Here is a 13594-nt window from a genome sequence, read left to right as displayed (position 1 = left end):
GACAGGCAATCGAAGGGCACACAGGGACGGACAACCATTCACACACCCGTTCAAACCTTTGTTTGTCGACTGTGTAATGAAGCCTACAAGAAAAAGAACACCCTCCAACGGTTAAGCATGGGGGAGAATCCATAATGCTATGGGGCTGCTTTGCTAAGTCTGGTACTGGAGGCCTTGATGTTGTCACAGGAATCATGAAATCAGAGTATTATTGAGACATTCTAGTGCAAGGGTGCCCAAACTTTGTCCATTAGCCCACCTCCTGCAATCTAAAGGAGAGGTGGAGGCAGAACGGGATCTTTGTAAGAATCTAATTTGTTGATATCCCAATAGCCAGTGATGCAAATACACGAAAATATTTTAAATTAATATCTCCTCTTTTGCAGTGATATTACCAAACAATGTTTTAGTGATATTACAGTTTGGTAAACAAAGTTTTGTAAACACCATAAATGTAAACACAAATCTGGGCTGTATCATTCACATGTTCAGATTTGTCCAATTGCAGTGAGAGACAAGAGTCTAACTCACTCAGCTTTAGGCTTTCAGCAGTCATCACTTCCCCTTTCAGGCAGGTAAAGGGAAATTGACCCAGCCAGGATAGACACATTTATCAGGCAGTAACTATGGGACAAGATCTGTTTTTTTTTTTTAGCTTAGCCGCTTAGCCTTAGTCAAAGTTAAATGAGACTCTGAGAATCTGCTGAGTGTCATGCCACTGTCATGCTGTCAAAAGGCCAAATGTTCTGAGGAAGTCAGACAATACTTCAAAATAAAATGGGGGATATCAAGTAATGTATGGAACAAACGGCCTTAGAAAGCATTTAGTTTGAAGTTCCTCCGGAAGCATGGTTGTGGCAATGATCTGCTACTTCATGATCTTTAGCTCCCATTGTGAGCAGCATTCAATGTAAACAACACTTGAGTTCTTTTTTTCTTGATAGACATTCATTTTTTCGGCTAAGTTTAGCAATAGCTAGGCGGGCCCTAGGTCGACCGTGATCGACACAATGGACACACCTGTTATAGAGTGACATGTCCTACCCAGTGTGAGAAAACTTGGTTTGAGTCGAAGCTCATGGGTCCACAAGCAAGACAAAGACACAAAGAACACAACAAAAGCACGCAGGAATGGTTGAAAAAGAAAATGGACTGCTTTGAAATGCCCAACAATGCAGCCTGATTTAAATCCTTTTGAAAATGATTGGTATCAGCTGAAGTTTGCAAATGGAGAAAAGAAATGTGCAAACATTAAGGAACTTGTAAATTTTGCCAAGAAATAGTGGGGAAAAATACCACCAGAGAATGGCAAGCAGCTTATAGGCTAAAAGAACCGTTTGTAGGCTGTCATCATTGCTAATGGATGTGCAACAAAATATTAAAGGGGTGTAATTATTGCTGCACATGCTGTATTTTCCCTTCATTCCTTGGAAATTACAACAAAAAACACACCTTTGTTTAACTACTTTGAATGTCCAATTAAAAGATCCCGATCATATAAATCAAATCATTTCCAAAAATATTGTAACGATTATGAAAAATATGATGGGGTTCCAAATATGGTGAGAAGAACTATAAATTGAAGCACTAAGCACAGACATTTTAATTACTAGAGGACTTAAAAGTGAAAGCCGAGTGTGCCTTTCTGACAAATGCAATGAAGTAAACAGAAACCTCTTGACTTTATTTCTAAGAGGCATCCTCATCACAACAGTAACGCAGAGCATCTAAGAGGAAGAGTAATGTGGTAAATTACTTGTTACTGAAAAAAAGCGGTTGTATTAGAGTGACTCTTTACTTAGTTGTAGTAGTAGTAGTAGTAGCAGCAGCAGCAGCAGTCGTAGTAGTGTGTTACTGGCATTGCTGCTTATGTCACAAGTTATAATTACAAGTCAAACAACAAAAGAAAACCCTACCAGTCTAGCATATTTCTTCAGCCCCCACCCCACCCCTCAAAATAATGTCTCGCGTGCTATCAAGGTGTCGCCACGGTCACTTAGCTATTTTGTGAGCAGAGAGATAGTGGAAACTCTTTAAGAAGCCAAATGACAGAAGGTTAATCAGCTTGGTGACATCGTTGACCTATGTGGTTCACTGAAATGGCATTGTGGAAGAGAAGACATCAAGCAAAGCGTAATCTTGATGCATTTCGGGTCATTGCAGCCAAGGCAGACAAACACTTTGCCATTTATTGACGGAAATGTGGACATTTTGAGACAAGGCAAATAAAAAGTATTTTGGAGAGAGCTCGATCTCTTCCCTCTATTTATAATGCATTCATGATAGACATCATGTTAGTTAGGCATGTGACAATAAAAAAATTTAAACCGATACAAAGCTGGTCATAATTAAAACAAAGAGGATACGATACGTGACATTTTTATGACATGTAGAAAAACCTGCGACCTCCCACAATATCCCTCAACATCAGTAAGACGGGATGTCAAAGGAAAAGGACTCACAGAAGTACTTGAAGGTCTCCTCAATTTGCTGGTGAGTAAGTCCCAGGACGACCTCTGGCTGCAGCAGAGGAGTGTGCAGCCAGTCATCAGTGTCGTAGCCAAATACACAGTTTGCTCGAAGAGTGTAGTTGGGCTGACCCTCTGACAGGAGGCTCACTATCTCTAACTCTGGCAGGTCTGCACAGAGGTCTGAACGAAGCAAATGTGTATATATATATATATATATATATATATATATATATATATATATATTAGCGGGAATGGATCTTAATGCATTGATGCAAAGTATTTGTACCCAACAAACCTGTAAGAGTAGATGCATCAAGGCAAGATGCTTGTTCCAGTTCTCCATCAGCTGAGTGAGGCTGAATAGGTTGGGGGTCCACATCCAGGGCCCCCTGCACCTCCCCCCACCCGACATGGAGGGAGAGGGCTGACTGGGATTCCAGGTGGGCCTGTGATAGCCAGGAGGGAGGAGAAAGAGGAATAGGAGAGGAGGCAATTGGGATAACAGTATGGGACAGTTTGACAGAGGTTGGAAAGTAAAGGCCAACTCTGTCCCCTGGTGGCTGACAGGGACAGCACCAGATGCTGAGATTTGATGAGGGATGGTGACAACTATAAAGGAGAAAACAAGGAAAGAAGGAAAGAAAAGAATTGAAAAGTATTAAAATGTAGGCATACATATTTTTGTGTACTCAGAGACTCTCATACTAGTGAGTGCAGTCTAATCTCTACCACATTTTTTATCAAACAACTCAACAGCAAACATAAAACGAAGTATTTGAGCAATCAAAAGAGCCTTTCACGAGGTGTGCAGGAGGGCTGGGCCACCTCATGCCTGCCAATTGTATAGAGTTACCATCGCCTGAAGCTGCACAGATCAGGTTCTTCAGCATAACGGTGCCACACCCATAGACGTGCCACAAAGTAATGTCTTGAACACGATACATGCAAACTTCAGGGTAAACAAGTGTTTTCTGTCGGTTACTGCTCCTGTTTTCATTCGGTTTTCATACAGCCTGAATGAGTGTTAAGTGACCGAATTATTTTGACATAACAAAGGAAAGGATCGTCTTTTTATATATATATATATATATATATATATATATATATATATATATATATATATATATATATATATATATATATATATACACACACACACACACACACACACATATATAAACATATATATATTACACACATATATACATATACATATATACACACACACATATACATATATACACACACACATATACATATACACACACACACATATACATATACACACACACACATATACATATACATATTTATACATATACATATATATATATATATATATATATATATATATATATATATATATATATATATATATATATACTGTATATATGGCCTGCTGCCAGCCATCTAAAACTGTTTACAACTAAAGGGAGTTCATTCAATCTTCAATTGCACTGTTCAGCACAAATAGTCCTTTGCGCCTCCACCACTTTGCAGTACACAGTAAAGATTTTTAAACAGGGCAGTTAATGTTTAATAGTTGGGCGTATTATCAGACTAAGTATTTCAATAAAGGGTCCTTTGTGGAGAAAAACGTTCTATTTAGCACTTTGTAATTACCATTTCTGTCAGCAGAGGCCACTGTTCCCAACTAAAAAACCTGAAGTGATGTTCAATTTTTTATTTGGTACGAAACAAAACCGCTGCATTACTACAGAATTTTGTGTACAGCACTGTACTATAAATATAACATGATCTGTCTGCCCCACTTTGGGGGAACAATAGGACACTTCCATAGGGCAAAAGGTTAGGCTCTACTGACTGGTTGAGCTGAGCGCAGTCTCAGTTGCAGACACCACTCACCTAATTAGACATAAATAACCTGACTGCCCCTTCCCCCCTTCCCCCACACACAGCTCACACACCCCTGCCAGCACACATATCACTATCACAAGCCCTTTATAGTTCCTTTATCCCTGTTGGTCTGCTTGGTTCTCCCCTGTACAGTATCAGGTGAGTGAGTTGGTGAATGGCCAACATTTAATTATCATTTGAAGTATGTGTGCCTCTCACAACCAACACCATTGATTCCTCATGACAGTGACCACATGGGGATATTCTACAGTAGTTTCACACGAAACCCATGTCCAAGCTCTGACACTTCCATTCTGGCAGTAAAGCAACCCATACTGTAGGATCATCACACCTGCAGACAAGCCAATCTTTGTTGTCCACATTGGGACTTCATAATGAGTGACGTGGCAATCTGGGACTTAGTGGGGGAATCAGCCATGGAAAACTAAATGGAGCCAAGTGTATTATGATCCCGGTGGCTGAATTTCAAATTAGAAAAAAATATATATTTTAATTTATTCATAATAATATCTAATTAATCGTGTCAAAAGGAGGCATGCACCTTGGGCATTTTACCAAGGGATGTCCTTGGAGCTTGGACTGGACCAGAGTTTAACTCAACACTTTGCTCCGTGCAAAGAATGCAATGACCTTTCAGGAGGGTGTGTACGTGAGTGAAGGCACACAGCACTGCATGGGAGAAGTGACAGGGTAGTACTTGGCAAAAAAAAGAATGGAGCAAATGAGCCTCATTGACATAGATTGACAGCCTGAAAGTAAAAAAAAAAAAAAAAAAAAAAAAAACATACAGTGCATGTAGGACTGATAACTCGAGCCCTATGTCCATACAAGGTGAGGAAAACTGTTTTTTTCTTCTTCTTTTTTTGTTAAAAGTGTTGGGACAGTAAAATTATACCTGCTTATGAAAAAAAAATCATAAATGCAATGATTCAACTTCTCGTTCTTATTCATTTCTTAAAGTAATGTTTGATTCTTGCCACAATATAAATTTTAAGTTGTTCATGAAATGAACTTGAAGAGTTGTGAAATAGGATTGTCAAGCATGAATTAACCTGACTTCTGCAAAACCCAAGTAATGGTCCTAACTCAATTGATTAAGCAAGAAATTCCACTTGATAGGTGTGCCTCCTATTTCCAAAACTGCTCCAATTCTGTCAGATTGCGAGGAAATCTCCCCTACACTGACCTCTTCAGATCACTCCACAAATTCATTGTTTGGAGACCAATTTTAATGTGGCAAACATATTGTACCTGTTGGAATTATGGCTAAAGAGGTCAACTTTGGGTTCATTGGATCATGAAAACTTTGCAGAGGATTTCAAGTGTGTATTAGGAAAATGTATACAGACTTGAATGGTTTCCTTTACAAGATAAGCCTGACATTTTGACAACCTACTCCAAAGCCCAGCAAGGACATTGTTGACACTAGAGTTGTGCAATATAATGATATGTTGTAGATATTATATAAAACCTCTCTCATAAGATATAATTGTACAGCTTTCAGCGTGGATTTTAATACTTTAATTTGTGAACAATGTGTACACCGGATCCCCACTATTCATGGCCAGCATGCAAATATCAAAAAATAAATAAATAACATCAAAAAACTTGGAGAGATCCATGCAGTAGATTCAGCAGAATTTCCATTTGTAATCCAGCTGTTGTTAAAGCTTCCTATAGCTTGCCATATGAGGTAGAGGTAATGTAGTTTTCCTTTTCTCCACTATGTAATATGCTTGTGCTGATTTCTTTCTTCATTACATTTGTTTACAACTCAGTACAAAGTGACAACATGGTACACATCCATATGCGATCTACTGATGTGTGAAAACGCAATGTGGATTATGGCTTGTCTTGTAAGATGTGACTTCAGAAATGCCAAGAACAGACTACTAGAACATCTGAACTTTATTTAGGGTTTGTCAAAGGCCTTTACAATTGTGGCAGGTGTGCAATGATTCCAAATTTAACATGAAAGGGTATGCACACTTGTGCGACATTAATTTTACAATTGAGTTGTACGTGCTTTAGATCACAATAACGGCAAAGTATTAGAAATATTTTCTCTTTGTCTCATATATTTACCTCAAATCAAAACCTGGCATTTAAAGTAAACCCCATCAATCAAACAAGTAACTATACTTAGTCGAATACAACGTAGATATTTCTTATTTAAATTTTGACAAAAAATAATAATAATAATAAATTTTATTTATTTTTTAGCTGCTATGTCAAGACTTCTGTTTCAGAACCAAAACAAGAGCAATCTCCTGTAAGGTTATCATACTTGTGGATCTCACTTTTTTTTTTTTTTTTTTTTTTTGTCAGGAGTAACATACAAACCATACAGTAAGGGAGATCTTTTCCATGGTTGTCAGATTGAATAGGATAGTCACAATTTAATCTAACTTTGAAAATGTTTACACTTCTGCAAGAGCATGCTAATTCAACCAAAGAGAAAACTAAAGCATCGGCAAGTTTTGCTTGATGATCTTCAGTTCATTAACGAGAATCATGGCTCCCATGAGAGCAGCATTTGTATAAAACGCAAGCAACCAATCTAGGCGTTATGCATCGGTTCACTATCTGAGTCAAGACACGGTATCAGTTGCTGTGCCAAAGTGGCCACTTAGGCCTAGAACACAAAAACCTGGCATTTGATCAGGTATTTCTTTTTACATCAACCGTACAACTACAAGAAAACAATAAGAAGATGCCAGCAAAATTCTGCTGATCATTTTTAAACACCCTTTGAAAATCTAACATTCTGGGCCGCATTTTTATTATTAACCTGTAAATTTTGTTAATTCTATGCAGCACCATAAAGTTCCTTACTGCTGATAATTTTATAGAAATAATGTTGCATCTTTTTAAGAGATAGTGAGTTGGTTATTGAAACTTTATATATATTGCTTATCTGTTAGAAAGTTGGTATTTAGTTTAAAAAAATGTTCAAGAAAGTTTGGTGAGATTTTATGAATGCTTGTAGTGATAATATAAAAGGTGCCAAATAACTAGGACTTTGACATAAACGCATGGTCATCAGATTACTGTGGTAATCATTTTAGTCCAAAAAAAAAAACAATTTCCTTTGCAAAAAAGGGTATTAAAAAAGTTCTATTTTGGACCAGTTCTTAAGATAAGCCTGTAACACTTTAGAAAAAGTGCATTCTCTCCAACTCAATAATTGTTATTTCCTAACAAGTCTGTGCATGGCTCCATTTAATAGAATATGTTCCACACCTAAATCACTAAATATTTGATTTCATGTGTTGAAACATGACAGCACAATAAAAAATAAAAATAAAACCTAAATGATAGCACAAGACAGAAGGAAATGCCAGGTCAACACTATCCATCCATGCATTTTCTGGAACGGCTTATCCTCACAAGGGTCATAGCCTGCAGGTGACTATCCCAACTGACTTGAGGCAGTAGGCGGGGGACACCCTGAACTGGTTGCCGGCCAATTGCGGGGCTATCTAACTAAAGACGCAATTAACTAAGACAAGTAATAAGTGAAAGAAAGAAATTCAGACTTTAACTAACAGCTTGTTAGCAGCTGATTTCAAGACTTAAAAAAATAAATAGGGAGACAAAGAGCGTGGGACACAACATTAGTGGCCTGAAAAGGACCTTAATGTTAACAAGAATGTCACCCTAACAACTGCGAGAGCTAAATGTGGACAGAAAGCACCTGTGAAAATAAAGTCGTCACAAAATAACACCAAGTACTAGTTTACGTGTTCTCTAAAAGGCCTATGTGACTTTGGTTCAGACCGATTGCTCCTACTAGTCCCATTGACAAGAAAGCATAAAACCAAAGTCAATAATGCTTTTAGAAACAAAAACAAATCAAAAGTTACTCCCCAATTTGTGGGTGCAGTCTTGTTATTGGTGGCGCACCTGAGATTTTGTCTAAAGACTACACTAGAATCTCAACACATAGATCTCACAGAAAAGTGTTGTTCTGAGCAGTGTTAAAGTACTGTAAAGATGCACTATAAATGCATTTAATAAAGATGTGATTCAGCTTTTTATACAGTTAACTGATCAAATTACAACCCAAAGCGAAAATCACCCATTGGTTGACACTACGTCAGTGTGAATGCATGTTTACCTTACTGAATCCACTGGTTGTAACATAAACACAACTGAAAACACATGATGTTCAGTCACAAAGATGAGAAGTTTTCCTCACATTGTCATGTGTCTACATAAAAAGAATATTGGATGGAAACAGAACAAACAAACTTGACTGAAATAACAGAAAGAGTGTGTAGCTTGAGGAGCACATGTTTGTAAGCTGTTCATCCAGTGGCATGGTTGGAAAGAAATCACAATTTAATTTACTTATGTTGAAGGATGTTGAGCAAGATGAAGAAACAAGAAGACTATTGTGCTGTATTAAAACTGCTTAGCAAATTGAATGCAGCAATGAAACGGTACGCTAAGTGTACTAATAAAAATCCACACTATTTACTAAACATGACAACAGTTAGCAGGACTTACTGTGATCTACAGTATGGCTGTGCAGTTAGGATGCAACAGTGTTCAATGAAAGTCCATCAAGTTCAGTGTTCCCAGATCTTGAAGCTCTTTTACAGGCATGCTGGTGTGGGTGCTGTGCAAAGTGTGCGTGTCCTATAAAAGAAGACAGAAACAGTGAGGAAAGGCGGAGGTGGGGCTAAAGGCGGACTGAGATAGGAGGGATGTTATCTTGGCGTATGTCATACAATGCACACCTGATTGATATAAAACAGGAGAATAAATTGTTGGGAGACAGCTGGCCAATACAACATATATATTTCACACCAGTGTTATCTAATATTGAATTGGCTGAATTACCAGCTGCCACGCAGTCATTTTGACATGAGGTCATAATTAAGAAAATCAAAAATGCTGAGTTTATAGCTGACATGTTTTTTTTGCTTTACAAAAACGTGAAGCAAAAGAAATAACACAACTAAATTCAAGATCAACTGGCCAATTTGTTTGAATGCCAACATCTGCATACAGAAATGTTTAAAAAAAAAAAAAAAATCAGGTAATGTAGGTGCTGTCACCTATAACTATAGTCTTTCCAGAAATCAAGACAATATTGTATTTATTATAGCTGGAAAGAAGGGAATTAGTGTGTAGTGTGAATCTGGAGTTTGGTGGAAACTTGGAGATTTTAGTTGATAGACTGATATATACAGTAGGAATATGACATAGTACAATGTAAAATAATTCTGATGTAATCATCATTATCAAGGAACAGTCGAACATCAAACGATTAACATTCTATTTGGTTTCACTGGATGATTTGGTCCATTCAAAAAATATATATTTATAAAAGTGAAAGTGAAGTAGTTTATCGTCATAAAACCTTAATCAACTTTATAATATTGTACTGCAGTTTTAAGGGGGAAGTCATGTCAAAAACTTTGCAAATAATACAATTTACGCGGCCGGCCCCATGCGTTTAAACATGGCATTCTGGCTTGTATTGTGTTTGTGAAATATGAATTACACAGCACAGGCAATCTGTTTTCTTCCATCCAGGGGGCAGTCATTTTTGCAACTTCCTTCCTGTAGATTGAAAATGACCACAAATGCTTAGGGCACAGCTAACAAACATGACTAAACTGGGAACACTTTGATGTTAGCTGAGCCCTGAGCAAATGGGATGTCATTTTCAATTAACAAGCAAGTGGCAAAATGGCCAGCCTCTAGGATGTGCTAAAAACAGGTGGCTTTTAATGTCTGGTTACAGTTTTTCTCTGTTGGTTCAGCTCATTTCTGAACACTGAAATAATCTTTGCAAAATAATATGGAAAAAAACCTAAACCACCTTGCAAATGATCACAACAGAATGTCATTTCTCAGTGACGTCATCTAGATACAAATACCTAAGTATCGGTCTCAGGTGTCTCCATTAAACTTTGCAAATGGCGATGTAGAAGTAGTCTACAGTTAGCACAATAAATTAGCTCACATCTAGCACATGCTCCAAATAGGTTTTGCAGACCTATTAATGGTTTATCAGTTAAATGCAGAGGTCGCCAAGTCCAGCCCTCCAGAGTGACTACTGAAGGGATGTAGTTTCATATAGTTTAATCATTAATGAGTTAAAGAAATTTAGCATGGTGTACATGTTTTTAGCTTTTTCTGGAGGCAGTCAGAAGAGGTAACCGCCATAACCTCCAAACTCTGTGTGATACAACTGTAACTTAACCCAGATCGTTTTCAAAGTAACCCTCTTTCAATACACTTGATTCTAATGATCAGGATCATTATCATCATTCTGCAAACCTTGCTGATGATCTGATCTTTCAAATCAGAGGTGTTGGAGGAGGGTAACATTGAAAACTGAATGGCTGTGTAAGCAATCATATGCACAACCGTCGCTTCTACTGTCAACATCAAGAAAATAATAGCACGATTACCAAAAACGACTTATTTCGAAAATTTCTTGGAACAGCACCGTAGGCTAGTTTTGTGATTTCATTTTAATTTCCTGTTTTGTGAGTGTTTTCATACATGTGCAGAGTATTTAATATATTTTAATGCACCGGTACTCTAGAATTTTAAGGAAGTTCCTTTTGGGTCAAACAAAACTTATTACAATTTCCTTGGCCGTAAGAGTGCAGTGGGTGGGACGTCAAACTTTGGTGATTAATCTTCCCATGAACCCTGTAAAAAAAAAATCCAAATTAAAAAGAAAATAAACGGCATAGTTTTTTTCGTGGGTTTGTCCTTGACTTTCTGGTGTCATCGCGAGCTTTGGCTAATGAGCAGTAGAATTTTGCAGAAATAATAAGACTGTTCGGCCAAATGATCGCTTAGTTTTAAGAACGCACTTTCTGTATCAGGACAGTCCGTTCAATTCCTAGACAGAACGATTGTTTTGAACGCCGACATCTACCACGTCTTTCGCACCCACCTAACACTTTATATGGAAATTTCCTTTCACCAAGTCCGTCGAGACTAAGAAACTATGTGCGACGACTCTGATCTTGTTAAATGAGTACAATGTGATTAAGGTATCTAAAAAGAGAAGAATGTCAGACTTACATGATTCTTTTAATTCGTGTCTGTTGTGAGGTTACAGTTAAGTGTCGAAGTTTCCTTCAGTAAACTCAGCTGTCGCAGCGGCTGGTTTGTGTTCCATTTGGTCACTGTAGGAGGGCATCATGGGTATTGTAGTTTTTACGTAACAACGGCGAGTAAACTGCAAAGAATGGATAAGGATATGGATGGATAGATGGATGGACTGACGGACAAACAGACAGGCAGATAGATAGATAGATAGATAGATAGATAGATAGATAGATAGATAGATAGATAGATAGATAGATAGATAGATAGATAGATAGATAGATAGATAGATAGATAGATAGATAGATAGATAGATAGATAGATAGAGATCATGTATCATGAGTGCAGTGCGGTACAAGGGATCTTTCCTTCGCTGTTGACCTCTAGTGTTGTTAATGGGAATGACAACATTTGCCAACACGTACGTTAAAGTAGTAATTGCGTGTGTGTGTGTGTGTGTGTGTGTGTGTGTGCGCGCGTGTGTGTGTGTGTGTGTGTGTGTGTGCGTGTGTAGGTGTGTGCGTGTGTGTGTGTGCGTGCGTGTGTGTGTGTACGTGTACAACAAGCAAAACATCTGTTGCATTTATTTTACATCGAATCGTTTAAAAGGAATTTGTCCAAATACAGATATTTATCGACCGTTAGTCAATAAACACTGCAAACATCAATGAATTCTGGGAGTGTCTCCAGACACCAACTGTCTTAAATAGTTCACAGTGAGCAGGCAACACAACCATCCTTGTGTGTGGTCACTTTGTAAGAAACGATTAATAATTCACCACAGTCTCCATAGAGCTAGTGAGTGGCTTCAGGCCACTTCCTCTTTCAAGGACAATGGGACCATTTCCTGCTGGTGTGAGGCAGAGGAGAAGGGCCAAAACAGGCCACTTTTATAAATGGTGAGATAAACATGACTATGTTGATGGTCTGTTTGTTGAACAGCAACTTATAAGCACAGTATTTTTTCAAAACAGTTTGACAGTCAATTGATTTATATCCACATTTGTATATCATAAGTGCATGGTTGCGCTGTAGCTGACCACTTTTACAGAGTTGATCAAATGACCACTCTATCAAAAACCGAGGGTCCTCTTTTCTATGTCATAGAATTTTTTTCTATGTAATTTCTATGTATAGCTGCTATGCTATATTATAATAAATTGTCAATACAATTGTGGTTTCATGCAAACTACATAAAGTATGCCACTATGCCTTTAAAATCAGATCACGGAGTGGGTTCAATATATAGCCTCATGGTCAAATTGTTTTCTGTTTTTTTTCTAGGAATACCATCATTTTTGTCCAAGCTTGTTTTGTAGTTGTTGTTTAAAAAAAGTTCTGTAGACCCACAATTGAATCTGATCGTCATGTTAATGTATAATCTATATATTTTTAATGTATTATTCCCTTTGTCAGATTCATATCATTTCGGTGACCAATGGGGGATTTTCTTGCTCCAAGTTATGTCCTTGTGTGTAGGCCTCATTCTGTTCTTTAATCCAGCCTGCAGAGCATTTGCAGCAGCAAAATATCATTGTCAATTCTAATAATAGAATTGACCATGTAAATAATGATGACAAATAATAAAGATGAACCTGCAACTTTAAGGGAAAGAAGATAGTTCTGAGTTCAAAACATCATAGACTTGAAACGAGCTTGCTCTTTGATGCCTAACGTCAGTTTGTTAGTGCCCTGTGATTGGCTGTGATCAGTGCAGGGTGGACCCTGAAGTCAACTGAAGTAGGCTACAGCTCATAAATACAATAGAAAGTATATATCTATATAAATTATATTGTTACAAGTAAGATGGGCAATTTTCAGCTGTAAATGTTGACTTGGCTTTTTTTAATTGCTTATAACTCATCTATGCCTGGCCCATCTATCAGTTTAGAACCTAAAGTCTGTGCCTGTTTCCCTTGAGCTTTGACCATTGATACTGCCAAACACTGAGAAAACCACGACAGCAAAATACACACGATAAAAATCGATGGTATCACGGTAATGCATGAGTAATTCCATTCCCGACTGTGGTGACTCACTTTCGTTGTCTGGTTTCTGTTAACTACTCCATCGAGGTGTGGTCTTTATGGCGTGCACTACTTGCACATCACTCGCCGTGTCAGCACTGTGTTTTGCGTGCGTTGTCTGTCGTAAGCGAGACG

General features: G+C 37.8%; 1 protein-coding gene across 2 annotated transcripts in view; it reads right to left on the bottom strand.

Annotated features, from left to right (window-relative positions):
• hap1 (huntingtin associated protein 1) overlaps positions 1–13577 on the bottom strand; it is a 30156-nt gene extending 16579 nt beyond the window's left edge. Inside the window, exons 1-6 of one of the 2 annotated variants that reach the window (XM_088418758.1) lie at positions 13472–13577; positions 11409–11565; positions 10960–11027; positions 8862–8993; positions 2767–3080; positions 2463–2651 (exon numbers count right to left, since the gene is read on the bottom strand). The gene's annotated coding sequence lies outside the window, so the exon portion shown is untranslated. The remainder of the gene's footprint in view (positions 1–2462; positions 2652–2766; positions 3081–8861; positions 8994–10959; positions 11028–11408; positions 11566–13471) is intronic. The other variant, XM_088418759.1, reaches the window with a different exon arrangement.
• Between the last annotated feature and the right edge of the window lie 17 nt (positions 13578–13594).

The sequence above is a fragment of the Hippichthys cyanospilos genome, chromosome 7, assembly GCF_059441005.1.
Source record: "Hippichthys cyanospilos isolate Australia breed blue-spotted pipefish chromosome 7, RoL_Hcya_1.0, whole genome shotgun sequence".
Lineage (NCBI taxonomy): Eukaryota > Metazoa > Chordata > Actinopteri > Syngnathiformes > Syngnathidae > Hippichthys > Hippichthys cyanospilos.
Note: the sequence above shows the minus strand (reverse complement) of the source record. Positions and strands in the feature narration are given on the sequence as shown.